This window comes from Phyllobates terribilis, unplaced genomic scaffold (assembly GCF_046119375.1).
Source record: "Phyllobates terribilis strain yellow unplaced genomic scaffold, ASM4611937v1 Scaffold_12__6_contigs__length_324123572, whole genome shotgun sequence".
In the NCBI taxonomy this organism is placed as follows: Eukaryota; Metazoa; Chordata; class Amphibia; order Anura; family Dendrobatidae; genus Phyllobates; species Phyllobates terribilis.
In genome coordinates, this window is record NW_027362772.1 from 274,879,151 (window position 1) to 274,906,590 (window position 27,440).

Genomic DNA, 27,440 nt, shown 5'->3' on the forward strand with positions numbered 1-27,440 from the left:
GTGGTTGGCCCAGCCGGCTAGGCCGCATTGTAGCACAGTGAGCTTCCCACTGCAACTTATGCTTCATATCCATGTGACGGTACATGCATGAAGTACTCAAACTATGTATTTTTTGGCCTCTACTTAGCTTTTGCTGACAAATATTACAGATAACACGAGTTGGGTCATCCTTATCGATCTGAATAAATGCCCAGGCTATGCAAGGCTTAGAGCCCATGTGACCTGAAGAGCCACTACGACTTGTGGTCAGAGGCAGAGTTGTGGTTGAGGATGCAGTTGTTGACGTGCTTCCAGTACTCCTTCTCTGTTCAGGAAGGCGCAACCTAACCTCGTCGTCAATAGCATCTGTGATGCCCCGCTGCGCTTGGTATCACAGATCCTACAAGAGTGCATTGATGGAATCCTCCACAAGAGGCCCCCATAAACATTCACACATCTCCACCTTCCACCTCAGACCAGCAGAGGGAGCCCGTTAGGGATATAAATAGGGAAGGTGGAGCTAGGCAGTTCAGTTCCTCTGAAGAGTTCCTGCAGTAGAGAAGCCTAAGAGAGGTCAGTCTGCAGTGGAGCTCAGTCTAGTCTAGAGAACGCAGTTAATAGTTCAGCAGTGGAGCACGAGGCTCCTGCTTGCTAGATTCAGGGAGCCCAGATAGAGCTTAAGGTGTGCCGGTGCCGTAAGATCAGTGAAGCGCGGCAAGCTGCCTTTAGTGTGTATAGCCTAGTGAGGGCCCGAGTAGGCCGAAGGCGAGTGGCGAGTTAGTACATAAGGGGCAGAGGAGCTTAACCAGCTCACCCCGAAGCATTTACCGGACACAGGATCCGAGCTTACCGGTATCTCTATGACCCAGTAAGGCATAATCGGAATCCCTGGAGAACTACAAGTCCCAGGATCGCTAAGGTGCTGATATGTAACAGAGCCAGGAGACGCTTAGGCCCCGCATACTGGGAGCGTGAACTCCAAGAGAAGGCCCTACCACAAGGTCAGCCAGCGCAGGACAGAGACAAAGTTAGGCCTAGCTCCAGGCAGGTCAGAAACTTACTACGCAGAGGCAAGAAACAGGAGGCCCTACACCCGCTCATTGGGGAGGATCCTGATATGCACCCTTCACCCTACAGTGCTCCGGGATGTTCCTGAATTTCCACCAGTAAAAGGTACTGAAGTGACTACCGTGTCCGTTCCCGTTCTTGCTCTGACCCAGCTGGGTCTCGCCTGTCCTGCATTCCCCCTGCATACGCTGCCCTGAGACCTAGCTCCACCTGTGGGGAGCTATACCATCGAGCTGCCTTATCACAGGCCTCAGTGGACTGCTGCAGCGCTGGTGCTTGTCACCAGATACCACAGGTGGCGTCATGAACTCTTATAAAATTAACAATTATCCACCCTTTTAAAGAGAGACCCCAGGGTATGGGCCAGGGAGCCGACCACCGCGACATCCCCAAGGCCAGGCAAATGCCCGGGTACCAAGTCATCGCCATCCCCAGGGCTAGTCACATCCTCCTCCACCTCCTCTGCTGACCTCATCGACTGTCTGACTGTGGGTTGACAGTAAGTGGGATCTCCAACCTCGTCATCATCACCCTGTGTGTTATCACACCCGTCGCCCTCAGAGCCAACCTCTTCCTGCCCTGACCGAAAAGTCAAGTTGTCGCTCCAATCAGGTATTTGAGTCTCATCATCGTCTTCATCATTGTCTCCACCAACAAGAGTTACAGTTTGGGAACAAGGGTCTACATTATGCTCAGAACCTTCTTCATCTGGTCCTGGATCCAACTTATAAAGATTCTGGGCATCGGATCAGATCATTTCCTCATCTGGATTAACAGAAGCTCTGGAGCAGACCTCCGTTTCCCAGGCTATAGTATGAGTAAACAGCTGGGCAGACTCAGCCATCTGTGTTACCCCATACTCAGACGGGCAGCTGGAGACTTGGGAGCTCTGAGGAAGCAAGTGCGATTGGGGTGACACCTCTGAGGACTGGAGTATTTGTGATGTTGAAATTGAGGTGATGGAGAGCCCACTTGAAGGAGCACTTGATATCCGTTGAAGCACCTGCTGTTTTTGTGCCTCATCTAAAATTTGTAGCGATGGGCGTGTCCGTAAGAATGGGATCGTATCACATTGTCCACGAAAAGAAGTCGACATCTTAGTTTGGCTGGAAGATGGTCTTTCTTCTGCAGATGTTACTCCCCCCCCCACCGTGGGGGGCCTCGACCCACCGGCGGACAGGCACCAGTATTGGGATAGGGGGGCTGGCCGTCAGGGTCCACCGTGGCTCTGGCACAAACCCGGCGACACAGAGGTGGCACAGGCAGGAACGGACTGGCCGTGTCGGCTTCTCACTTTTTGGATTTTAGAAGGGCATGACATGCCTATATCTGTGTCTCCCCCTCCTTTTACTCCTCCACCTCTTTTCTTTTCGCATGACTATATGTACTTGTCACTTTTCCATGTGTTAGTTGTGTCTTCTGAGCAGTTTGTCAGCTTTTGGACACCTTTGAAGGTGTTTTCTATGTGTTTCTATGTGTTTTTGTTTGCCTGCCATTGGTTTTAACGGTGTTCGAAGGTGTTCGACGAACAGTTCGACGAACAGTTCGGCGAACACACGGGTGTTCGACGAACCGAACCGAACTCGAACACTACGGGGGTGGCTCAACACTATTTATAATGTCCTCAGCATTGTGCTGCTGACTCTGAACTACATAGAGACAGGAGAGCAGGAATACCTTATGTCCATGTGTACAACATATGAAAAGACATCATGGCAGCTAGTCTCCATGTAATAGCTCCTAGACACCTGAGTATTAGAGATAGAGTCTTACAAGCTAAAAAAAATGTTGAAAAATACAGGATACAAGTCATGTAATGACCATAAATAGTGTTATTCCTCATGAGCATACACATGACAGCTTATTATGAAAAGTCACCTGAAATGACAGGTACAGGCTTTGAATTTCCCAAACTGGTGGGTTGCTCTAGGTCATAAGGCCGAGAAACAAGGAGCTGTGGCCTATGATACAGAATCTGTGGGTATAAAGTCATAGAAAAGCTTCAACCAATAAAGTATTCTGAGTCATTATTCAAAAGCTGAGTTTCCCTTAAAGCTTCTCTATGTGATATTTACCAATAATTTATATCATTGTTCCTTTCTTGTCACCATGGATTATGACATAATGGTCCATCCAGGACCACTATTATATCCATTGTGGAGAGCACAGTTCACACCAAAAAGATTAAACAGCACAATTTAGTTAAAAGTCGTACATGGTATGGGCTGAATGCATTCCCAGAGGTCGGCTCACAAGCTGTTGATTAACACTAATCTCCTCCTTCAGGTTCTCCTTTCATCTCCCCATGTACCATACAATGCAGCATGTTAAATTATAAATTAGCTGCAATTTATGGATTAAACATGCACAATCTCATTGAAGGTACATCTGCAGTATGTTCCTTGCAAATGGCATTTGTACAAGGTAAACAACAATATTGCCGACCCTCGATCAGCAGGATGCTTGTTAATGTAGTCTGGTATAGAATGGCTTTTTAAATATTGAATGGCTACAAATTGCATTGCTTTCATTTTAGCTCAAATAAAAAGCCGAAGCAGCGAGAATTTATGCCGGCTTAACTTTTATGTCTTTTAAAGAAACGTTATAGATACATTAAGAGTTTTATCATGATAAGGCCAATACTAAGGACGTTCTGATGTAAGCGATTTTACAACATGCAGCATGCAATGGGCCCAGCCATTTTTATGTCCAGCTCATACAATACTGGTATAATATGGACTAAATATTAGGACACTACACATTACACTTACAGGAGCTTTTTGACATCCCATTCTAAATCCATAGACATTAACATGCAGTTGGTCCACCTGTGGTCCCCGCTCTTCTGGAAAGACTTTTTACAAGATTTTGGAGTCTGTGAGAATTTTTGCCACTTCATTCAGAAGAGCATTTGTGAGGTCGGACCCACATGTCAGGGAGAGGCCGGGTGTCACGGGTGTGTCAGAAATGACAGACAGTCGCCCTGCAGTTGGTTACAGAAGATCTCTATGTTTGGCATTACAGACATCTTGTTAGAGGCTGTCTCTAGGATCCAGCAGCTACCTCCCTCTCGCTAATTAACTCCCTGGCCTGTGTATAAATACCTGGTGTGTTCTAGAGGGAGGTGCCTTGCGATATTCATTACTACCTGTGAAGGCTTTATCAGAAGCAGTACTTTGTCCTCTCTGGAGCTTCAGGACATGTGCGCATTTGTCTGCAGCCATCTAAAGCTAAGCTATTTCCCCCTGTTTGTTCTTCCTTGTTGTCTATAGTGCTTAGTGGAGATCGACTAGTGCTCATCTCCTCCCTTCCCTAGCCTGAGCCAAACACCAGGGAAAGATAGGGCAAGGTATGCGTGCAGTGATTGGTGAAGAGCCAATACAGGGACGTTAGGGGAGACAGGGTGACGCTAGATCAACCTAGGAGGTCTCTACTTCCCCCCTTTCCCTAGAGGCTGGGCTCCCTTTCCCTCTTCCCTTTGTGTTGCACTAATTCTTTCCCACACCTTGCGTGACACTGGGCTCACAATCTTCAGTCTAGGTATTGGATGGGCTTGAGGTTTGGGCTCTGTGTGGTCAGTCTTGTTCATCGTCACCAAACTTCCTCAACCATGCCTTTAGCACTGTGATCGGGAACAGAAAGGGGTCTTTCCCAAACTGTTCCCACAAAACTGAAAGCTACAATTGCCCATAATGTCTTGTGCTGAAGTAATTTGATTTCCTTTCCCTGGAACTAAGAGGCCGAGGCTGCCCCCTGATAACAGCCCAGAGCATTATCCTCCTCCATCATTTGTACAGCGGCACAATGCAGTCAGGGGGTAACGTCCTCCTGGAATCACCAAACCCAGACTCCTACACAGGGCCATTTTTAGACAAAGTGGGGCCCTGGGCAAAAGTTTAAAGTGGGGGCCCAAATGCGAATATATTGCATCATTACACAGAAACATTTCGGTTGTATGTACATGAGCTGAGTTCAGACGGGCAATATTGAAGTCATTCAACCCTTGTTTCATGGCCTCTTTACACCGGCTGAGGAAAAATAATAGACACAGAACAATCACTAATAGATCAAACTGTCCCTATACCGTATCATGTTATCTGCAGCAGATCTGCAGTTTTCACCGGCGAAGTGCTGCTGAGAACAATGATTTTTGTTCCGGCATACACAATCCAATCACTCAATGAATAGGCAGCATTTCACTTGTTGCACCCCATAGTCCTCCATATAGTGTAATGCACCACCATAGTCCTACATATAGTATAATGCACCCCATAGTCCTCCATATTGTATAATGTGCCTAATAGTCCTCCATATTGTATAGTGCACACCCCATAGTCCTCCATATAGCATAATGTGCCCCATAGCCCTCCATATAGTACAATTTGCCTCATAGCCCTCCATATAGTATAATGTGCCCCATAGCCCTCTATATAGTATAATACACTCCCCATAGCCCTCTATGTAGTATAATTCACCCCATAGTCATCCATATAGTGTAATACACTCCCCATAACCCAACATATAGTATAATACACTCCCCATAGACCTCCATATAGTATAATACACTTCCTATAGTCCTCCATATAGAATAATACACTTCCCATAGTCCTCCATATAGTATAATACACAGCCCATATCCTTCATATTGCATAATGCACCCCCCATATTCCTCCATATAGTATAATACACTCCCCATAGCTCTCCATATAGTATAATACACTCCCCATAATTCTCCTACAGTATAATGCACTCCCCACAGGTCTCCATATAGTATAACACACTCCACACAGTCCTCCATATAGTATAATATACTCCCCATAGTCCTCCATATAGTATAATGCACTCCCCATAGTCCTCCATATAGTATAATACACTCCCCATAATCCTCCATATAGTATAATACACTCCCCATAGTCCTCCATAAAGTATAACACACTCCCCATAGTCCTCCACATAGTATAATACACACCCCATAGTTCTGCTATAGTACACCCCATAGTCCTCCCTATAGTATAATGCATTGCATAGTCTTCCATATTGTATAATGCACCCCCCATAGTCCTTCATATAGTATAATGTAGGTCCCATATAGTACATATAGTACAATGCACTCCGCATAGTCCTTGATAGAGTATAATGCAGACTCCATATATTATAATGAAGCCCCCATATAGTACATATAGTGTAATGCACCCATAATACTTGATAGAGTATAATGCAACACCCCATAGAGTATAATGCAACCCCCCCATAGAGTAAAATGCAGCCAACCTCAAAGAGTATAATGCAGTCCCCCCCATACAGTATAATGCAGCCCCCCATACAGTATAATGTACTCCCCCATACAGGATAATGCAGCCTTCCATAGAGTATAATGCAGCCCCCCATAGAGTATAATGCAGCCACCCTTATAGAGTATAACGCAGCCACCCTCATAGAGTATAATGCAGTCCCCCTATGGAGTATAATGCAGCCCCCCCATAGAGTATAATGCAGGCCCCCCCAAACAATATAATGCAACCCCCCCATAGGGTATAATGTAGCCCCCCTATACGGTATAATGCAGCCTCCCATACAGTATAATGCAACCCCCATAGAGTATAATGCAGTCCCCCATACAGAATAATGCAGCCCCCCATACAGTATAATGCAGCCCCCCCATATAGTCTAATGCAGCCCCCCAGAGAGTATAATACAGGCCCCCCCATACAGTAAAATGCAGCCCCCCATGGGGAGCGGGGGCCCTAGGTAGATGCCTAGTCTTCCTGCCCCTAACGTCGGCCCTGCTTCTCCATCAGACGCAGATAGAGAAGTGTGATCCGTTACTGCACAGAACTAGTGTTGAGCCACCCCCGTAGTGTTCGGGTTCGGTTCGGTTCGTCGAACACCGGGATGTTCGAGGAACTGTTCGTCGAACTGTTCGTCGAACACCTTAGAACACCGTCGAACACCGTTAAAACCAATGGCAGGCAAACAAAAACACATAGAAACACATAGAAAACACCTGCAAAGGTGTCCAAAAGCTGACAAACTGCTCAGAAGACACTCTCTTTAAAAAAGCCGGCCGGCAAATTCAGCAGCGGCATACACCGGTACCCGACAATTTAGACAAGAAGGAATAGAGCATCACACATAGATTAGATAGATAGAAACATGTCAGTCACACATATAAGAAGCACAGTGACAGTGTTGGTTACTGTACTTGTCATTTAGTGTAAAGGATTTATTAAAAAAAATATTAGTGTTTTCATGCACCGTCTCTTTAAAAAAGCCAGCCGGCAATTCAGCATCTGTACCCGACAATTTAGAACAGAAAGAATAGAGCTTCACACATAGATTAGATAGATAGAAACATGTCAGTCACATATATAATAAGTACAGTGATAGTGTTGCTTACTGTACTTGTCATTTAGTGTAAAGGATTTATTTAAAAAAATAATAGTGTTTTCATGCACTGTCTCTTTAAAAAAGCCGGCCGGCAATTCAGCAGCGGTACCCGACAATTTAGAACAGAAAGATAGAGCATCACACATAGATTAGATAGATAGAAACATGTCAGTCACATATATATGAAGTACAGTGATAGTGTTGGTTACTGTACTTGTCATTTAGTATTAAAATAAAGGATTTATTATTAAAAAAATTGGCGTGGGGTTCCCCTTAACTTTAGGCTCTAGCGGAGGTTAAGCAGACAGCTGGGGCAGATGTTTGAAGCCTGGGAAGGGGGTAATACCCACGGAGCTTCCCAGGCTACTAATATCAGCCCCCAGCTGAATACATAGCCTTTACTAGCTATTAAAATGGGGGACCCCCCAAAAAAAATGACGTGGGGTCCCCCCTAATTTAATAGCTAGCAAAGGCTAGGCAGACAGCTGGGGGCTGATATTAATAGCCCAGGAAGGGAGCCATGAATATTGGCCCCCTCCCAGGCTAGAAACACCAGCCGTCAGCCGCCCCAGAAATGGCGCATTCATAGGATGCGCCAATTCTGGCACTTAGCCTCGCTCTTCCACGCTGCCCTGGTGCGGTGGCAGGGGGTAATAGGGTTGGGGTTGATGTCAGCTTATAATGCCAGCTGACATCAAGCCCAGGTTAGTAATGGAGAGGCGTCTATAAGACACCCCCATTACTAACCCCATAGTCAAAGTTAAAAAAAACACAAACACCCAGAATAAAGTCCTTTAATTGAAATAAAGACACAATCCTTTATTGTTCTAAATTAAACCATACTTACCATCACGCCCATTCCAGCTGAAGCCAACGATCTCCTGCAATAAAAGAAAAATAATAAAGCAACCTCATCCTTACCTTTCCATGGTTCCCACGACAGCTTCAGCTCTGCTACATCGAGACGACAGGCTGGACCGCAGCAGAACGCTGCCATCCAGCCTGTCATCCCGCAGACACTGAGAAGCGCAGGCTTGCTTGCGCTGCTCAGCGTCTCTCTGTGACGACATCCAGATGAGCCGAGTTCATGTCCAATGAACTCGGCTCACCTCATGCACGTCACTGACAGCGTGGGAAAATTCTCACGCTGAAGCGCTGATTGCAGGAGAATTTTCCCACGCTGTCAGTGACGTGCAGGAGGTGAGCTGAGTTCATTGGACATGAGCTCACCTCATGCACATCACTGACAGTGTGGGAGAATTCTCCTGCACTCAGCACTTCAGCGTGAGAATTTTCCCACGCTGTCAGTGACGTGCATGAGGTGAGCCGAGTTCATTGGACATGACCTCGGCTCATCTGGATGCCGTCACAGCGAGACAGTGAGGAGCGCAAGCATGCCTGCGCTTCTCAGTGTCTGCGGGATGACAGACTGGATGGCAGCGTTCTGCTGCGGTCCAGCCAGTCATCTCGATGTAGCAGAGCTGAAGCTGTCGTGGGAACCATGGAAAGGTAAGGATGAGGTTGGTTTATTCTTTTTCTTTTATTGCAGGAGATCGTTGGCTTCAGCTGGAATGGGTGTGATGGTAAGTATGGTTTAATTTAGAACAATAAAGAATTGTGTCTTTATTTCAATTAAAGGACTTTATTCTGGGTGTTGTGTTTTTTTTAAATACTTTACTAGAAATTCATGGCGGTCATGTCTAATACTGGCGTGACCCCATGAATTTTGGGCTTGGGGCCAGCTGATAATACCAAGCTGGCCCTAACCCCTTTATTACCCAGTGAGCCACCGCACCAGGGCCCTGGATGAGTTGGGTACAGCGCCAGAAGATGGCGCTTCTATGAACGCGCCATTTTCCGGGGTGGCTGCGGACTGCAATTTGTAGCGGGGGGGGGGGCCCAGAAAGCTTGGGCCTCCCTGCGCTGCAGATTCCAGCCCCCAGCTGCCTAGTTGTACCTGGCTGGACACAAAAATAGGGCGAAGCCCCACGTACTTTTTTTTTAATTATTTCATGAAATTCATGAAATAATTAAGAAAAAAAGGGCTTCCCTATATTGTTGTGTCCGGCCAGGTACAAATAGGCAGCTGGTGGATGGGGGCAGCCCGTTCCTGCCTGCTGTACCTGGCTGGACACAAATATAGTGCGAAGCCCCACTTCAATTTTTTTTAATTATTTCAGGAAATTCATGAAATAATTTAAAAAAAATTGACGTGGGGCTTCGCACTATATTTGTGTCCAGCCAGGTACAGCAGGCAGGAACGGGCTGCCCCCAACCACCAGCTGCCTATTTGTACCTGGCCGGACACAACAATATAGGGAAGCCCTTTTTTTCTTAATTATTTCATGAAATAATTTAAAGAAAATTGACGTGGGGCTTCGCCCTGTTTTTGTGTCCAGCCAGGTACAACTAGGCAGCTGGGGGCTGGAATCCGCAGCGCAGGGAGGCCCAAGCTTTCTGGGCCACCCCCGCTGCAAATTGCAGTCCGCAGCCACCCCGGAAAATGGCGCGTTCAGAGAAGCGCCATCTTCTGGCGCTCTACCCAACTCATCCAGGGCCCTGATGCGGTGGCTCACTGGGTAATAAAGGGGTTAGGGCCAGCTTGGCATTATCAGCTGGCCCTAAGCCCGAAATTCATGGGGTCACGCCAATATTAGACATGACCACCATGAATTTCTAGTAAAGTATTTAAAAAAAACACAACACCCAGAAAAAAAGTCCTTTAATTGAAATAAACACACAATTCTTTATTGTTCTAAATTAAACCATACTTACCATCACGCCCATTCCAGCTGAAGCCAACGATCTCCTGAAATAAAAGAAAAATAATAAAGCAACATCATCCTTACCTTTCCATGGTTCCCATGACAGCTTCAGCTCTGCTACATCGAGATGACAGGCTGGACCGCAGCAGAACGCTGCCATCCAGCCTGTCATCCCGCAGACACTGAGAAGCGCAGGCTTGCTTGCGCTCCACAGTGTCTCTCTGTGAGGGCATCCAGATGAGCCGAGTTAATGTCCAATGAACTCGGCTCACCTCATGCACGTCACTGACAGCGTGGGAAAATTCTCCTGCACTCAGCGCTTCAGCGTGGGATAATTCTCACACTGAAGCGCTGAGTGCAGGAGAATTCTCCCACGCTGTCAGTGACGTGCAGGAGATGAGCTGAGTTCATTGGACATGAGCTCACCTTATGCACGTCACTGACAGCGTGGGAAAATTCTCCTGCACTCAGCGCTTCAGCGGGAGAATTCTCACGCTGAAGCGCTAAGTGCAGGAGAATTCTCCCACGCTGTCAGTGACGTGCAGGAGGTGAGCTGAGTTCATTGGACATGAGCTCACCTTATGCACGTCACTGACAGCGTGGGAGAATTCTCCTGCACTCACCGCTTCAGCGTGAGAATTTTCCCACGCTGTCAGTGACGTGCATGAGGTGAGCCGAGTTTATTGGACATGAACTCGGCTCATCTGGATGTCGTCACAGAGAGACGCTGAGCAGCGCAAGCAAGCCTGCGCTTCTCAGTGTCTGCGGGATGAGAGGCTGGATGGCAGCGTTCTGCTGCGGTCCAGCCTGTCATCTCGATGTAGCAGAGCTGAAGCTGTCGTGGGAACCATGGAAAGGTAAGGATGAGGTTGCTTTATTATTTTTCTTTTATTGCAGGAGATCGTTGGCTTCAGCTGGAATGGGCGTGACGGTAAGTATGGTTTAATTTAGAACAATAAAGGATTGTGTCTTTATTTCAATTAAAGGACTTTATTCTGGGTGTTTGTGTTTTTTTTAACTTTGACTATGGGGTTAGTAATGGGGGTGTCTTATAGACGCCTCTCCATTACTAACCTGGGCTTGATGTCAGCTGGCATTATAAGCTGACATCAACCCCAACCCTATTACCCCCTGCCACCGCACCAGGGCAGCGTGGAAGAGCGAGGCTAAGTGCCTGAATTGGCGCATCCTATGAATGCGCCATTTCTGGGGCGGCTGACGGCTGGTGTTTCTAGCCTGGCAGGGGGCCAATATTCATGGCTCCCTTCCTGGGCTATTAATATCAGCCCCCAGCTGTGTGCCTAGCCTTTGCTAGCTATTAAATTAAGGGGGACCCCACGTCATTTTTTTTGGGGGGTCCCCCATTTTAATAGCTAGTAAAGGCTATGTATTCAGCTGGGGGCTGATATTAGTAGCCTGGGAAGCTCCGTGGGTATTACCCCCTTCCCAGGCTTCAAACATCTGCCCCAGCCGTCTGCTTAACCTCCGCTAGAGCCTAAAATTAAGGGGAACCCCACGCCAATTTTTTTAATAATAAATCCTTTATTTTAATACTAAATGACAAGTACAGTAACCAACACTATCACTGTACTTCATATATATGTGACTGACATGTTTCTATCTATCTAATCTATGTGTGAAGCTCTATTCTGTCTGTTATAAATTGTCGGGTACCGCTGCTGAATTGGCGGCCGGCTTTTTTAAAGAGACGGTGCATGAAAACACTATTATTTTTTTTGATAAATCCTTTACGCTAAATGACAAGTACAGTAAGCAACACTGTCACTGTACTTCGTATATATGTGACTGACATGTTTCTATCTATCTAATCTATGTATGATGCTCTATTCTGTCTGTTATAAATTGTCGGGTACCGCTGCTGAATTGCCGGCCGGCTTTTTTAAAGAGACGGTGCATGAAAACACTATTATTTTTTTTGATAAATCCTTTACGCTAAATGACAAGTACAGTAAGCAGCACTTTCACTGTACTTCGTATATATGTGGCTGACATGTTTATATCTATCTAATCTATGTGTGAAGCTCTATTCTTTCGGTTCTAAATTGTCGGGTACAGGTGTATGCCGCTGCTGAATTGCCGGCTTTTCATGTTTCACTGTTGGCACTGTTCCCATCGATTTGGGCAATCACTGTAATGCCACAACCACCATGGCTGTGGCATTACAGTGAGTGGCAGACAATCCCTGCATGATTGGTGCTCTAAATAGCGCCAGACATGCAGGACACGCTTTTGGTGCACGAACAGTTATCGAACATAACCTCGAACAGCCGAATTTTTTGCAAATCGTTCGGGTTCGTCGAACAACTCGAACACCGCCCAAAACAGCTCGAATTTGAGATTGGCGAACAGTTCTAGTCGAACACCGCTCATCTCTACACAGAACACGTCTCCTCCAGAGTCCAGTGGTGGCGGCTTTACACCACTCCATCTGACACTCAGCATTGTGCTGCCCTCCTGGTTACCGGGAGACTGGGGAACCAAGAGTTAGGGGAACCATTTAGTGGGTGAGGGTGGAGGACTCACATTTTAGTGACACTTAATAATTTCATATTTAATACACAGCCATTTTGGCTCTTGGTTCTTTGACTGTTCTTTGTACGTGATCACCCTTCCTGAGAGTGGATCCTGTGTGGACCTGAAGAGGATGGAGACACAGCCCTCGTACCTTAGCCTTGGGGTCGAGGGGCAGGTTGCAGATAATGTATGTCTCAGCCCGGTCAAGGACCATTATCAAGAAGGCCCAGAGCTTAAGAGTGTAGCTCCATAGCAAATGGATCCCAGGGAGGATGCAGACGGAGCGGTATACGCCACCTGTCCTCGCCACCTGATATGCTCAGAGGGAGTCCGGCTGCAAGAGGGGTACCGGTCCCCGACATCCGACCTTGCTACTCCATGTCCTTTTCGGGAAAGCCCGGTAGGCCCTGAGGATCCCACCGGGTAATGGAAGGAGCGGAGCTGCCACCCGTACCCTTTTTCTGAGTGAAGTTCAGAGGGATACCCGGCCTATCTACACACACACAGACAGGAAAGGACCCAGTCTGAAGTCTAGGAACACTCTGGTGCAGGGTTCTGATCTAACACTGGACTTACTCGGAGGTTGTCGGACCCCCGTACCTGGTGACCGCAGAAATCCGCGAGGAGCAGGGAGTCGCCTTCCTACAGCCATCTCTTATGTGAGTAAAGCCTTGGAAGTTCACGCCTATGGCCTCCGGACTCTTTATTCTGCACTACACCGCACTACGCAGCACCAAACCTCCTAGACTACTACCCCCGTCATCCTGTCCCTCTGCACTGAGGCCCTGCTCCGCCTGTGGGGAGTAGTAACAACGCCGGCTGCACTAACACCAGGCCTCAGCGGACTGCGGCACCGCTGGTGGCCTTCACCAGGTGCCACAGGTGGCGTAGTCGTAAATCAGCCACTCAACCCGGATAAGCCCATACCATCCTTTTTAATGTGACGGCCCTGGGCACGGAGCGGGTCCGGGCCACGGCTGCACCCCATCTCTCCACCACGGGACCCGACTCCGAGTCCCCCATCTCCCAGGGTAAACAAAAAGGGCTTTCGAGTAGAAGCGTCACAACTATATGTACTGTGCTCCTCACTATCTGCACTACATGTACTGTACTTCTCCTGTATGACATAATCCTGCTCTGTACCTGTACTGCCTATACTATAGTCGTCACTATCTGCACTACATGTACCGTACTGCTCATTACCTGAATGACATGATTCTGCTCTCTGCCTTTACTGTACTCACGATCTGCACTACATGTACTGTACTTCTCCTGACATGTATGATGCTGTTCTCCACCTACGCTATATGTACTGTACTCCTCACTATCTGCACTACATGTACTGTACTGCTCCTCGCCTGTAAGACATGATTGTGCTCTCTACCTGTACTGTACTCCTCACTATCTGCACTACATGTACTGTACTTCTGTATGACACGATCCTGCTCTGTACCTGTACTGCCTGTACTATAGTCGTCACTATCTGCACTACATGTACTGTACTGCTCCTTACCTTTATGACATAATTCTGCTCTCTGCTTTTACTGTACTCACAATCTGCACTACATGTACTGTACTTCTCCTGACATGTATAATGCTGCTCTCCACCTGCACTATATATACTGTGTATTCCTCACTATCTGTACTACATGTACTGTACTGCTCCTCACCTGTATGACATGATTGTGCTGTCTACCTGTACTCCTCACTATCTGCATTATATGTACTGTTCTGCTCATTAGTTAGCTGTATGATACTGCTTTTTACCTGGACTATATGTATTGTACTACTCCTTACCTGTATGATATATGTGATGCTGCTCTCTATCTGTACTGCATGTTCTATTCGGTAGCCTTCACTACATGTAATGATTAGTGTTGAGCAAGCACTAAAATGCTGGGGTGCTCGAAGCTCGGGCCGAGCTCGCCGTGATACTCGGGTGCTCGACCCGAGCAACGAGCCCAATGTTAGTCTATGGGAGACCCGAGCATTTTTGTGGCGGCACCACCGGCAGTCTGTAGAAAGCCTAAAAAGTGCCCAAAACAATAGTAACAGTGCTCAAAAGACATTGGGACAGCATGGGCATCGCTCCAGGAAACATTTCTGACCCCCAGGTCACTGCTGTCAACAATGTGGTCAGAGGTATTAAGCCACTTACGGGGTCACAATAAAACATTCAAAAATTAAACTGAAACGGTTTTCCTGTGAAATATGTTAAGGAACTTCCTTTCCAGGGTAAAGACTTGTGTATAAGGTAAAATAAATAACCAAAAACAAAAATACTCCTCCACACCTTGGGCTATGTTCACAAGTAGCATTTTTTATGCGTTTTTGTACTTTTGTATTGCTTTCAACAGTGACAAATGCATTCACCGGGAAATGTCATTTTAACATTTTATAATCTTATCTGGCCATGTGCTGTGTGACACATGCATACAGTGCTGAAAAGACATGGGGACAGCATGGGGAAGACCCCTGGAAGCATCTCTGACACCCAGGTCACTGCCTAAAAGTGTGCCCATCAGAAGTGATCCTTTCCGCATCAGAAGATGCAGACTTGCAACTATCCCCGTGCAAGTCCTTGTCCCAGGGCAGTGTTCAATTGTACCTCCCCCATTGCTTTCAATGCAATCGCAAGCATGCAGCCTGCCACCCACCCACCCCCAGGCTGCAATACCATACTGATTGCTTGCTTGCACTTGAAATTGGGCCTTTTAGGCATGTGGAGGCAGACGTCGGCCACCATGTCATGGCTGAGTCAGCGGCCTGGTATCCATACTCAGTAACCAGCCGCCCGGCGACCGGGTGTCCACGCTCGGTCCCCAGCTGCCAGGGGGTGGCCGGGTGTCCATACTCGGTCCCCAGCCATCCCTTTTAGGCATGTGGAGGCAGACGCTGGCCACCATGTCATGGCTGCGTCGGCGGCCTGGTATCCATATGACGCGCCCCCAGGGCAGTGGGGTACTCGGTGTCCGGGCCTATGGATGCTGGGGGGAATATGTCACAGTGGCTGGCCCGGTCCGTGGCCCAGGGCGGTCAACAAAAAGGGGATAGTTTACATGGGATTTGTAGTTTAATCGTGACGCCACCTGTGGTTTCTGGTAATTTGTACCAGCGCTGCTGCAGACCTCTGAGGCAGTTGATAGGCAGCTAGGATGGAACAGCTCCCCACAAGCGGAGCGGGCCTCAGGGCAGTGTAGAGTTTGATGGTGGGTGGTGATGCTGGGGCTTGTAGTGCAGGCGGGATGGCGCAGCAGGAGTAACTGACAGAGACAGTGGATTCGCTTCAATACCTTTACTGATGCGGATGTCAGGTACGGTCCAGGGTACTCAGTAGGAAGGGTGCACTTCAGGACTTCTCCCCAGTGAGCGGGTATAAGGCCTCCTGGTCCGTGTCTCCCTCTCTCTAAGCTCCTGGCCAGCCTGCAACTGGGCCTAGCTTATGTGTCGTGCTGTTCCTTCACCTGTCGCTTTTGTAGTAGGAGCTTCCACTGGCAACCACTAACCCTGGATGCCGGGGCCTTCATGGTTCCTGGTCCTGTAATGGGTCTAGCTTCAGGTCGGCCAGGGACTTGTAGTTCTCCTGGTATGCCGGTGATCCCTACTGGGTATAAAGGGACCCTGTAGGCGCGGACCCGGTGTCCGGTTTGTATACTCGGGGGTGAGCCTATGATGCTCCTCTGCCCCCTTAACTCCTCTTTCCTTCCTCCTCTTGCCTCCGGCCACACTCGGGGCCCTCAATACAGCAGCAGACGTGCTGTGTCTTCACTGGTCTCAGCGCCAGCACGCTCTCAGACTCTCTGACTCTGTCTAACTAAACAATTAACTGACTGCCTGGCTCCACTCTCCATATATATATCCCTATCAGGGCTCCCTCTGGTGGTATGAGGTGGAAGGGTGGAGGTGTTTGTTTGTAGTGAGGGCCTCTTGTGGAGAAGTCCGTCCATGCACCCTTTTGGGTCCTGTGTTACCTGTAAACAGCAGGGTGCCACACATACTCAGTGCCCAGCCGCCCGGTGGCCGGGTGTCCACGCTCGGTCCCCAGCCGCCAGGGGTCAGCTGGGTGTCCATGCTCGGTCCCCAGCCCCTATTTGAAGGACAGCCTAACCACAAACACGTGGACAAGTTAATGTGGCCAGGGATGGTCCATCTGACTGACGCCTTTGCACTGGGTTAATATTATGGAAGCCGGGACACAGTTGGACACTGGGATGCAACATGTCCTCCAGACATAGAGGATTGCGGGTCCTAGGTCAATCAGGCTTCAACACAAAGTTCAGAAGGTAGACAGCAGCAGTAGTCGGCCTCCTACACAACGAGTAAATTATTCATGCTCATGAGGCCATCGATCTCCTTAGCTTTCTGTTCCTTGGAATGCAAGCGCATGTATGTAGTAGCGGCTAGGCCTGAGGTGGTCAGCGTTTTGGCGCATATCCTACCTCCTCCAAGGATTGCTGGATGTTTTCCTGCTACTATCCCAGTTCTATGACTCCCGTTAAAACAAAGCTTCAGGTGATGAATGATGGATGAGGTGGTGGCAAAGGAGAAAGAGCAGGAGGAACAGTTATAGGGCATACAGTGAGTGCAATGCCTACAAAAAATTTCGAGGCACTCCAATGCACCTTGGAAGTGACATGGAGGTCAGAGGGCCTTAACTAAACCGTTTTTTCCATTTATAGCAACTGGATCTCCTGTACACTGTTGGCCTAAGCAGTGAATGGAAGGCTTTCCAAAAATTATGAGGAACTGCAATGCCCCTTGAAACAGATGTGGATTACAGCATACTATAAACCTTCTACCCATTATTGGTGAGTGGGTCTCCCTTAGTGTTCGCCTATGCATTGAAAAGCAAAAGCTGACTAAAATTAGGAGGAAATGCAATGCCTGTTGGAAGAGTCGTGGAGGTTATAGGTAATTAAAAACAACATTTCAATGCCCCTTGGAAGAGCTGTGAAGTTCAGAGTGGTTTAACAAGATGGGTTTAATGCCCCTTGGAAGAGACGTGGAGATCACAGTAGCTTAACAAGACGGTTTTAATGCCCCTTGGAAGAGTGGTGGAGGTTACAGTGGAATAAAAAGACAATATCAATGCCCCGTGGAAGAGACGTGGAGGTCACAGTAGCTTAACAAGACGGTTTAAATGCCCCTTGGAAGAGACGAGGAGGTCACAGTGGAATAAAAAGACAATATCAATGCCCCTTGGAAGAGTGGTGGAGGTCGCAGTGGAATAAAAAGACAATATCAATGCCCCTTGGAAGAGCTGTGGAGGTCGCAGTAGCTTAACAAGACAGTTTTAATGCCCCTTGGAAGAGCGGTGGAAGTCGCAGTAGCTTAACAAGACAGTTTTAATGCCCCTTGGAAGAGACGTGGAGGTCACAGTAGCTTAACAAGACGGTTTTAATGCCCCTTGGAAGAGCGGTGGAGGTCAAAGTAGCTTAACAAGATGGTTTTAATGCCCCTTGGAAGAGCGGTGGAGGTCACAGTAGCGTAACAAGACTGTTTTAATGCCCCTTGGAAGAGCGGTGGAGGTCGCAGTAGCTTAACAAGATGGTTTTAATGCCCCTTGGAAGAGACGTGGTGGTCGCAGTAGCTTTAAAAAGACGGTTTTAATGCCCCTTGGAAGAGACGTGGAGGTCGCAGTAGCTTAACAAGACGTTTTAATGCCCCTTGGAAGAGATGTGGAGGTTACAGTGGAATAAAAAGACAATATCAATGCCCAGTGGAAGAGATGTGGCGGTCACAGTAGCTTAACAAGACGGCTTTAATGCCCCTTGGAAGAGATGTGGAGATCGCAGTAGCTTAACAAGGCGGTTTTAATGCCCCTTACAAGAGCCATGCAGTACAGCATATTAAAAACATTATTCCCATTATTGGGGAGTGGGTCTCCCATACTCTTTGCCTATGCCTTCCAAGCAAAAGCTGCCAAAAATTAGGACGGAGGAACTTGCAATGCAAACAAGAGCCATGCTGTACAGCATATTCAAAACATTATTCCCATTATCGGGAAGTGGGTCACCCATAGTCTTCGCCTATGCCTTCCAAGCAAAAGCTGACAAAAATTAGGATGGACGAACTTGCAATGCTGGCAACATAGACCACGGTCACCCTGGTGATATAGTGGTGGTGGATGCTGAGGATAAGGAGAAGAGCAAAATACAGCCGAAATGAAGAAGCGTATACCCATGTGTTGGTGTGAAGCGGTGCATGGGAACACACCTCCCGAAATAACACAGTGGATTTCACTTTATGTTACTCGGCTGTCATTTGGTGGTGATGAGAAGTCTGGCCCCATCCAGCCCTTGTTCATTTTGATAAGGGTCAGCTTGTCAGCATTGTCAGTTTACAGGCGAGTGCGCTTATCAGTTATAATTCCCCCAGCGGCATTAAAAACACGCTCCGATAACACGCTAGCGGCAGGGCAGGCCAGGACCTCCAAGGCGTACAGAGCAAGTTCATTCCAAGTGTCCAGCTTGGATACCCAATAATTAAAAGGCACAGAGGAATCACTGAGGACGCTGGTAAGGTCGGCAAGGTACTCCCTCACCATCTTTTGAAACTTTCCACTCCTTGTGAGAGTACCCCGCGCCTCAGGGCCTGTAAGCTGGGTGGGTCTCAGAAAATTGTCCCAGAATGTTCACTGTGTTCCCCTGCCTCTGCTGGATTGAAGTTGCGTCTCTCTTGCCTGTACGCCTTGGTTGGTCAACGAACTGTGACCTCTGCCGCTAGCGTGTTCAGATGGGAATTTTTTTAACAGTTCTGCAGCAATGGCCTTCTGATACTGCCCCATTTTTGTAGACCTCTCCACCTCAGGAATAAGAGAGTGAAAGTTCTCCTTGTAGCGGGGGTCTAAAAGTGTCACCAACCAGTAATGACTGTCACTCAACATTTTGACAACGCAAGGGTCACGGTTAAGGCAGCGTAACATAAAGTCAGCCACGCGTGCCAGACTGGTAACGGGCAGGACTTCCGTGTCTTCACCAAGATGACGAATGACCATGCTCTCCTCCTCCTCCTCCCCCTTGTCCTCAGGCCAACCATGCTGAACCGACTGTTTGACAGTTTTACAGGTACTATTGTCTACAGCACATGATACTAGCTCCTGTTCTTCCTCCTCCTCATCCTCCTCCTCTCCCCCATTGTCCCACAATGTAAGTTGGGATGAGATGAGGCTGGGCTGTGTGTAATCGCCCGCTACGGCTTCTTGATCCATCTCATCATACTCTGGCTGCAATGCCTCCTCTTTAATTCTCTGCAGAGAGCGTTGCAAAAGACAGACAAGTGGGATGCTGACGCTAGTAACGGCGTCATCACCACTCACCATCTTGGTGGACTCCTCAAAGTTTATCAAGATGGTACATATGTCAGACATCCAGGTCCACTCCTGAGGTCTTATGTGTGGAGTCTGACCTGAATATCGACAGCCTTGTTGCAGCTGGTACTCCACAACTGCTCTCTTTTGCTCACAAATCCTTTGCAACATGTGGAGGGTAGAGTTCCAACGTGTGGGGACATCACACACCAGTCGGTGTGCCGGAAGCTGCAAACGCTGCTGCAACACAGCAAGGGCGGCGGAAGCTGTAGCCGACTTACGAAAATGAGCTGACAGGTGGCGTAATTTGACGAGCAGATCTGGCAACTCGGGGTACGATTTAAGAAACCGCTGAACCACGAGGTTAAGCACATGAGCCTGGCTTGGTACGTGTGTGATCTCGCCTCGCCTCGCCTCAGAGCCCCCACCAGGTTATGGCCATTGTCACACACGACCATGCCTGGATGTAAGTTCAGCGGTCTCAGCCACAGATCTGCCTGCTCTTTCACAGCTGTCCACAACTCATAAGCAGGTTGAGGTTTATCACCTAAGCTTATGAGTTTCAGCACAGCCTGTTGCCGCTTGGCTGAGGCAGTACGGCAGTGCTTCCAGCTTGTAACTGATGTGGTGATATCTGAGATGGAGGATGAACATGAGGAGGAGGATGATGATGCGCAGGAGCTGTACACTGTGGGGGCAACTCTGACTGACATAGGGCCCGCAATCCTCGGTGTGGGGAGGATGTGTTCCATCCCAAGGTCCGACTGGGTCCCGGCTTCCACTATGTTTACCCAGTGTGCCGTCAGGGAGATGTACCGTCCCTGGCCACAAGCACTTGTCCACGTGTCCGTTGTCAGGTGGACTCTCCCAGTAACAGTATTGTTGAGGGCACGGCAGATGTTTTGGGACATGTGCTTGTGTAGTGCGGGGATGGCACACCGGGCAAAATTTTGTCCGCTGGGGACCGAATACCGAGGGACGGCCACGGCCATAAGGTTGTGGAAGGATTCTGTCTCCACCAGCCTAAAAGGCAGCATTTCCAACGCAAGCAGTTGTGAAATGTGTGAATTTAGGACTGGGACCTGTGGGACGTTGGCTGCAAATTTGCGCTTTCATTCAAAGTTCTGGGATATGGACAATTCAACGCAGCGGTGGGATGTGGACGTGGACGTTGATGCTGTTTCTTGAGAAACTGCCATAACAAGTGAAGACTGAGAGGAGGGGGCATCTTGGCATGCAGTATGGACAGGTGATTGCCTTGCACACACAACAGGGGGTTCTCTTACACGCACAACAGCGGAAGAAGCAGTGGTGACACCCGCTGACACTGGTCGTGGACCCTGGGGTTCGCCCCACAAAGTAGGGTGCTTTGCTGACATGTGCCTGATCATGCTGGTGGTGGTCAGGCTGGTAGTTTTGTCACCCCTGCTGATGCTGGCATGGCAGTTGGTACAAATGGCCTTTTTGGGGTTATCAGCAGAGTCTTTAAAAAAATTCCAGACTCTGGAAGACCTACCGGTTGTACTGGCAATGTCCCTCGTGTTGGTGTTACGGGGAACTTTTGCCCGCCTTCTGTGTACGGCCACCACACTGCTTCTTTCTGCCTGTTGGGGTACTCTGCTTCCCTCTCCCTGTGTGCTGCTAGCCTCACTCTGCATGTCCTCCTGCCACGTTGGGTCAGTTACTAGATCATCCACCACCTCCTCCTCTTCCACTTGCGCACCACGATCCTCCTCCTCACTTCCTGGCAATTGTGTCATCATCCACCTCTTGTGACAAATTGCCATCGTCGACTTCCTCTGGCTGTGACTGTTCAAATATTTGGGCATCGCTACATGGGAACTCCTCTTCCACCACTTCAAGCAGAGCAGTCGAGGTGCACAAATATGGAAATGGACCAGTGAACAGCTCTTCAGAGTGTCCAAGTGTGGGATCAGTTGCTGTCTGACGACATTCGGCATGGTGGGAGGAAAGAGCATCAGGGTGAGGAGGAGTATGTGGTCGAGACTCACGGCTACTAAAACTTGACCGTGTGGAAGACAGACCGGAGGTGGTGGTGCCCAGGTAACTGGAAGTATTATCTGCTATCCAATTAATAACCTGTTCACACTGATCAGTTCGCAATACTGGTGTTGTAGTGTGCTTCCCTAGTAATTCGGTCAAGAAGTGGGAGCGAGAAGATGTGTCTGTTGGTTGTGGCACATTTTCACCTTGGCCACGGCCCCGTCCTCTAAACGCACCATCACCAGAACGTCCAGTTCCACGTCCCTTGCCACGCGCCTTGCCCATTGTAAATGAAGTAAAATAGCTTACACTCGCACTATCAATGGAAAAAGGGTAATAAAAAGGAGCTTAGAACCGTGGAAGAGGAAAACCACAGTTCTATTTCTCTGGCCTACACCAGACTCTTTTAAACAGATATATTGGTGTCTGACCAGTCAGGTAGACACTATTACTGTTTTTTTTTACGGTAAAAATGCCAAAAGCAGGATAATACAGAGATTTCAACCGTGGAACTGCAAAACCACAGTTCTATTTTTCTGGCCTACACCAGACTCTTTTACACAGATATATTGGTGTCTGAACAGTCACAGACACATTAATTTTTTTTTTTTTTGGGGGGGGGGGATACCAAAAGGTTAATAAGACGCGTATTTGTACAGTGCGACTGAGAAAAAAAAAATACAGGATTTAGATGAAAAAAAATAGGATTTTTCCTGGCCCCTGAGACCGGGGTGATAAGTCTAGCAATTTGACCAACAGGAGCACACAGGACTGTAATGCAGCGTTTGCTGGTATAACCACTGCATCTGCTATACAGCCTGCCTGCCTGCCTGATATCTGGGATGGATATTAGTCCTGAGAAGGACTGTTTGTTTCATTTTACAGGCTTTAGAGACCCTACACTACCTATTTTGCACTATATGTCTCTCCCTATCTCAGCAGCACTCTCCCTACACTGTCTGATGCAGAGCGACTGTGTCCAAGATGGCGGCGCCCGGTTTTAAATACTCGAGGTGACGCTGTGCGGCCAGCCAATCACTGTAATGCCCACAAACAACATGGCGGCAGCATTACAGTGACTGGCTGGCAATCCCTGCATGTTCATTGGCTCTGTAAAGAGCGCCAAACGTGCAGGCCGGGGACCCGAGCACCCGCCCGAGTAACCCGGAAATGCTCGGTGCTTGCCGAACATCCCGAGTCGCGAGATGCTCGGTCGAGTACCGAGCAGTGTCGAGCATGCTCGCTCAACACTAGTAATGATCTCTATGTGCATTACATGTACTGTACCATACTTTACTGTACCTGAGCTACATATATTGTACTGGTCTCTACTTCTGCTATAGTACTATACTGTACTTTAGCTGTATTACAGGTACTATAATACAAAGAATTATCCATGGTATATCCAAATTTAACATTTTAATGAATTTTTATTAAAATATAGAAAGTGAAATTCCCACTTGTAAACTTATCCTCATACATTCCTGGGAGGCAAATCATCCCTAGTCACACCTGACTATGTCAATTATAGGAAATCATTCAGACATCTGTGGTTTTCATGGCTAGAACACGTAACCATTTTACTCCATTTGGCTGTGCACATGGCTGTTTTTGGGTTTTTATGTGGATCGCGTGTCCACACAGAATCGTGAAAACATGTCTGTTTTGGATCAAAATCACCCTACAAGTCCATGAAAATCACAGACAGCACACGGATGCCATCCAAATGTAATCTATGCACTGTCTGTGATTAACAATGTATAGGAGAAGCTTTGTAATTTTTTATTTTTTTGCATATGTGAAAACCACTTATGAAACGCTGATACTAAAAAATGACCAAACACTGATGAAAATTGGATCCAAAAAACTGCTAAAGAATGCAGTGCTCTTGACTGACGATTGACCTTGAACTTGGCATTGTCCCTGGATGGTATCCATGGTTTACTCCTTATTTTGACCTCGGATTATGTTCTGAATTCGTTTCCGCCTGATCCTCTGATCTGTTGAATCCAGATTAGTGTTGAGCGAGCATGCTCGACACTGCTCGTTACTCGCCCGAGCATCACGCTACTCGGGATGTTCGGTGAGCACCGAGCATTTCCGGGTTACTCGGGCGGGAGCTCGGATCTCCGCCCTGCACGTTTGGCGCTCTTTACAGAGCCAATGAACATGCAGGGATTGCCAGACAGTCACTGTAATGCCGCAGCCATGTTGTTTGTGGGCATTACAGTGATTGGCTGGCCGCACAGTGTCACCTCGAGTATTTAAAACAAGGCGCCGCCATCTTTGACACAGTCGCTCCGGATCAGCCAGTGTAGGGAGAGTGCTGCTGAGTTAGGGAGAGATATATAGTGCGAAATAGTTAGTGTAGGGTCTCTAAAGCTTGCCAAATCAAACAAACAGTCCTTCTCAGGACTAATATCCATCCCAGATATCAGGCAGGCAGGCAGGCTGTATAGGAGATACAGTGGTTATACCAGCAAACGCTGAATTACAGTCCTGTGTGCTCCTGTTGGTCAAATTGCTAGACTTATCACCCCTGTCTCAGGGACCAGGAAAATTTTTTTTTTTTTTTCATCTAAATTCTGTATTTTTTTTTTCCTCAGTCAGACTGTCCAAATACGCGTCTTATTAACCTTTTGGTATTCCCCCCCCCCCAAAAAAAAAAATTGAATGTCTCTGTGACTGTTCAGACACGAATATATCTGTTTAAAAGAGTCTGGTGTAGGCCAGAAAAATATAACTGTGGTTTTGCAGTTCCACAGGTCAAATCTCTGTATTATCCTGCTTTTGGCATTTTTTGCCATAAAAAAAACTGTAATAGTGTCTCCCTGACTGGTCAGACACCAATATATCTGTTTAAAAGAGTCTGGTGTAGGCCAGAAAAATATAACTGTGGTTTTGCAGTTCCACAGGTCAAATCTCTGTATTATCCTGCTTTTGGCATTTTTTGCCATAAAAAAAACTGTAATAGTGTCTCCCTGACTGGTCAGACACCAATATATCTGTTTAAAAGAGTCTGGTGTAGGCCAGAAAAATATAACTGTGGTTTTGCAGTTCCACAGGTCAAATCTCTGTATTATCCTGCTTTTGGCATTTTTTGCCATAAAAAAAACTGTAGTAGTGTCTCCCTGACTGGTCAGACACCAATATATCTGTTTAAAAGAGTCTGGTGTAGGCCAAAAAAATAGAACTGTGGTTTTGCAGTTTCACGGGTCAAATCTCTGTATTATCCTGTTTTTGGCATTTTTGGCCGTAAAAAAAAAATTTAATATAGTGTCTCCCTGACTGGTCAGACACCAATATATCTGTTTAAAAGAGTCTGGTGTAGGCCAAAAAAATAGAACTGTGGTTTTGCAGTTTCACGGGTCAAATCTCTGTATTATCCTGTTTTTGGCATTTTTGGCCGTAAAAAAAAAATTTAATATAGTGTCTCCCTGACTGGTCAGACACCAATATAACTGTTCAAAAGATTCTGGTGTACGCCACATAACTATAACTGTGGTTTTGCAGTTCCACGGGTCAAATCTCTGTATTTTCCACTTTTGGGTCTTTTTCACATAAAAAAACAGTTCAAGTGTGTCGCTGACTGTTCAGCCCCAAATATATCTATTTAAAAAAGTCTGGTATACGCCAGTAAATTAGAAATGTGGTTTTGCAGTTCCATGGTTCAAATCTCTGTATTATCCAGCTTTTGGCCTGTTTTACGTAAAAAAAAAAACAGTAATAGCGCCTTCCTGTCTGTTCAGTCACAAATATATCTGTTTAAAAGATTCTGGTGTAGGCCAGACAAATATTATTATTATTATTATTATTTATTATTATAGTGCCATTTATTCCATTGCGCTTTACATGTGAAAAAGGGGTATAATACAAGAACAATTAAAATAATCTTGAACACAATGTGACAGCGACTGGTACAGGAGGAGCGAGGACCCTGCCCGCGAGGGCTCACAATCTACAAGGGGTGGGTGAGGATACAGTAGGTGAGGGTAGAGCTGGTCGTGCAGCGGTATGGTGGAGCGGTGGTTACTGCAGGTTGTAGGCTTGTCGGAAGAGGTGGGTCTTCAGGTTCCTTTTGAAGATTTCCACGGTAGGAGAGAGTCTGATACGTTGGGGTAGAGAGTTCCAGAGTAGGGGGGAAGCACGGGAGAAATCTTGTATGCGATTGTGGGAGGAGGAGATAAGAGGGGAGTAGAGAAGGAGATCTTGTGAGGATCGGAGGTTGCGTGCGGGTATGTAACGGGAGACTAGGTCACAGATATATGGAGGAGACAGGTTGTGAATGGCTTTGTATGTCATGGTTAGGGTTTTGAACTGGAGTCTCTGAGCAATGGGGAGCCAGTGAAGAGATTGACAGAGAGGAGAGGCCGGGGAATAGCGGGGGGACAGGTTGATTAGTCGAGCAGCAGAGTTTAGGATAGATTGGAGGGGTGCGAGAGTGTTATAGGGGAGGCCACAGAGCAGGAGGTTGCAGTAGTCAAGGCGGGAGATGATGAGGGCGTGCACTAGTGTTTTTGCAGATTCATGATTGAGGAATGTGCGGATCCAGGAGATATTTTTGAGTTGGAGTTGGCAGGAAGTGGAAAGGGCTTGGATATGTGGTTTGAAGGAGAGTTCAGAGTCCAGGGTTACCCCAAGGAGCGAGCTTGAGGGACTGGGGAGAGTGGGCAGCCATTGACATTGATAGATAGGTCATTTGGGGGGGTTGAATGAGATGGCGGAAAGATGATGAATTCTGTTTTGTCCATGTTAAGTTTTAGAAATCTGGCAGAGAAGAAGGATGAAATAGCAGACAGACATTGTGGGATTTTGGTTAGTGAGGAGGTGATATCGGGTCCTGAGAGGTAGATCTGTGTGTCATCAGAATAGAGGTGATAATGAAAGCCGTGAGACTCTATGAGCTGTCCCAGGCCGAAGGTGTAGATGGAGAAGAGCAGCGGTCCTAGAACTGAACCTTGGGGGACACCGACAGATAGGGGGTGAGATGAGGAGGTGGTGTGTGAGTGGGAGACACTGAATGTCCGGTCTGTTAGGTATGAGGAGATCCAGGATAGGGCCAAGTCTGTGATGCCGATAGATGAGAGAGTCTGTAGTAAGAGGGAATGGTCCACTGTGTCAAAGGCAGATGACAGGTCTAGGAGGAGGAGGACAGAGTAGTGTCGCTTAGATTTGGCGGTTAGTAGGTCGGTGGTGACTTTAGTCAGTGCAGTTTCAGTAGAATGGTGCGGTCGGAAACCAGATTGTAGGCGGTCAAAGAGGAAGCAGGAGGAGAAGTGGGAGGACAGTTCAGAATGGACATGTTGTTCCAGTAGTTTTGAGGCATAGGGGAGAAGTGATATGGGGCGATAGCTAGACACAGAGGATGGGTCAAGTGAGGGCTTTTTGAGGAT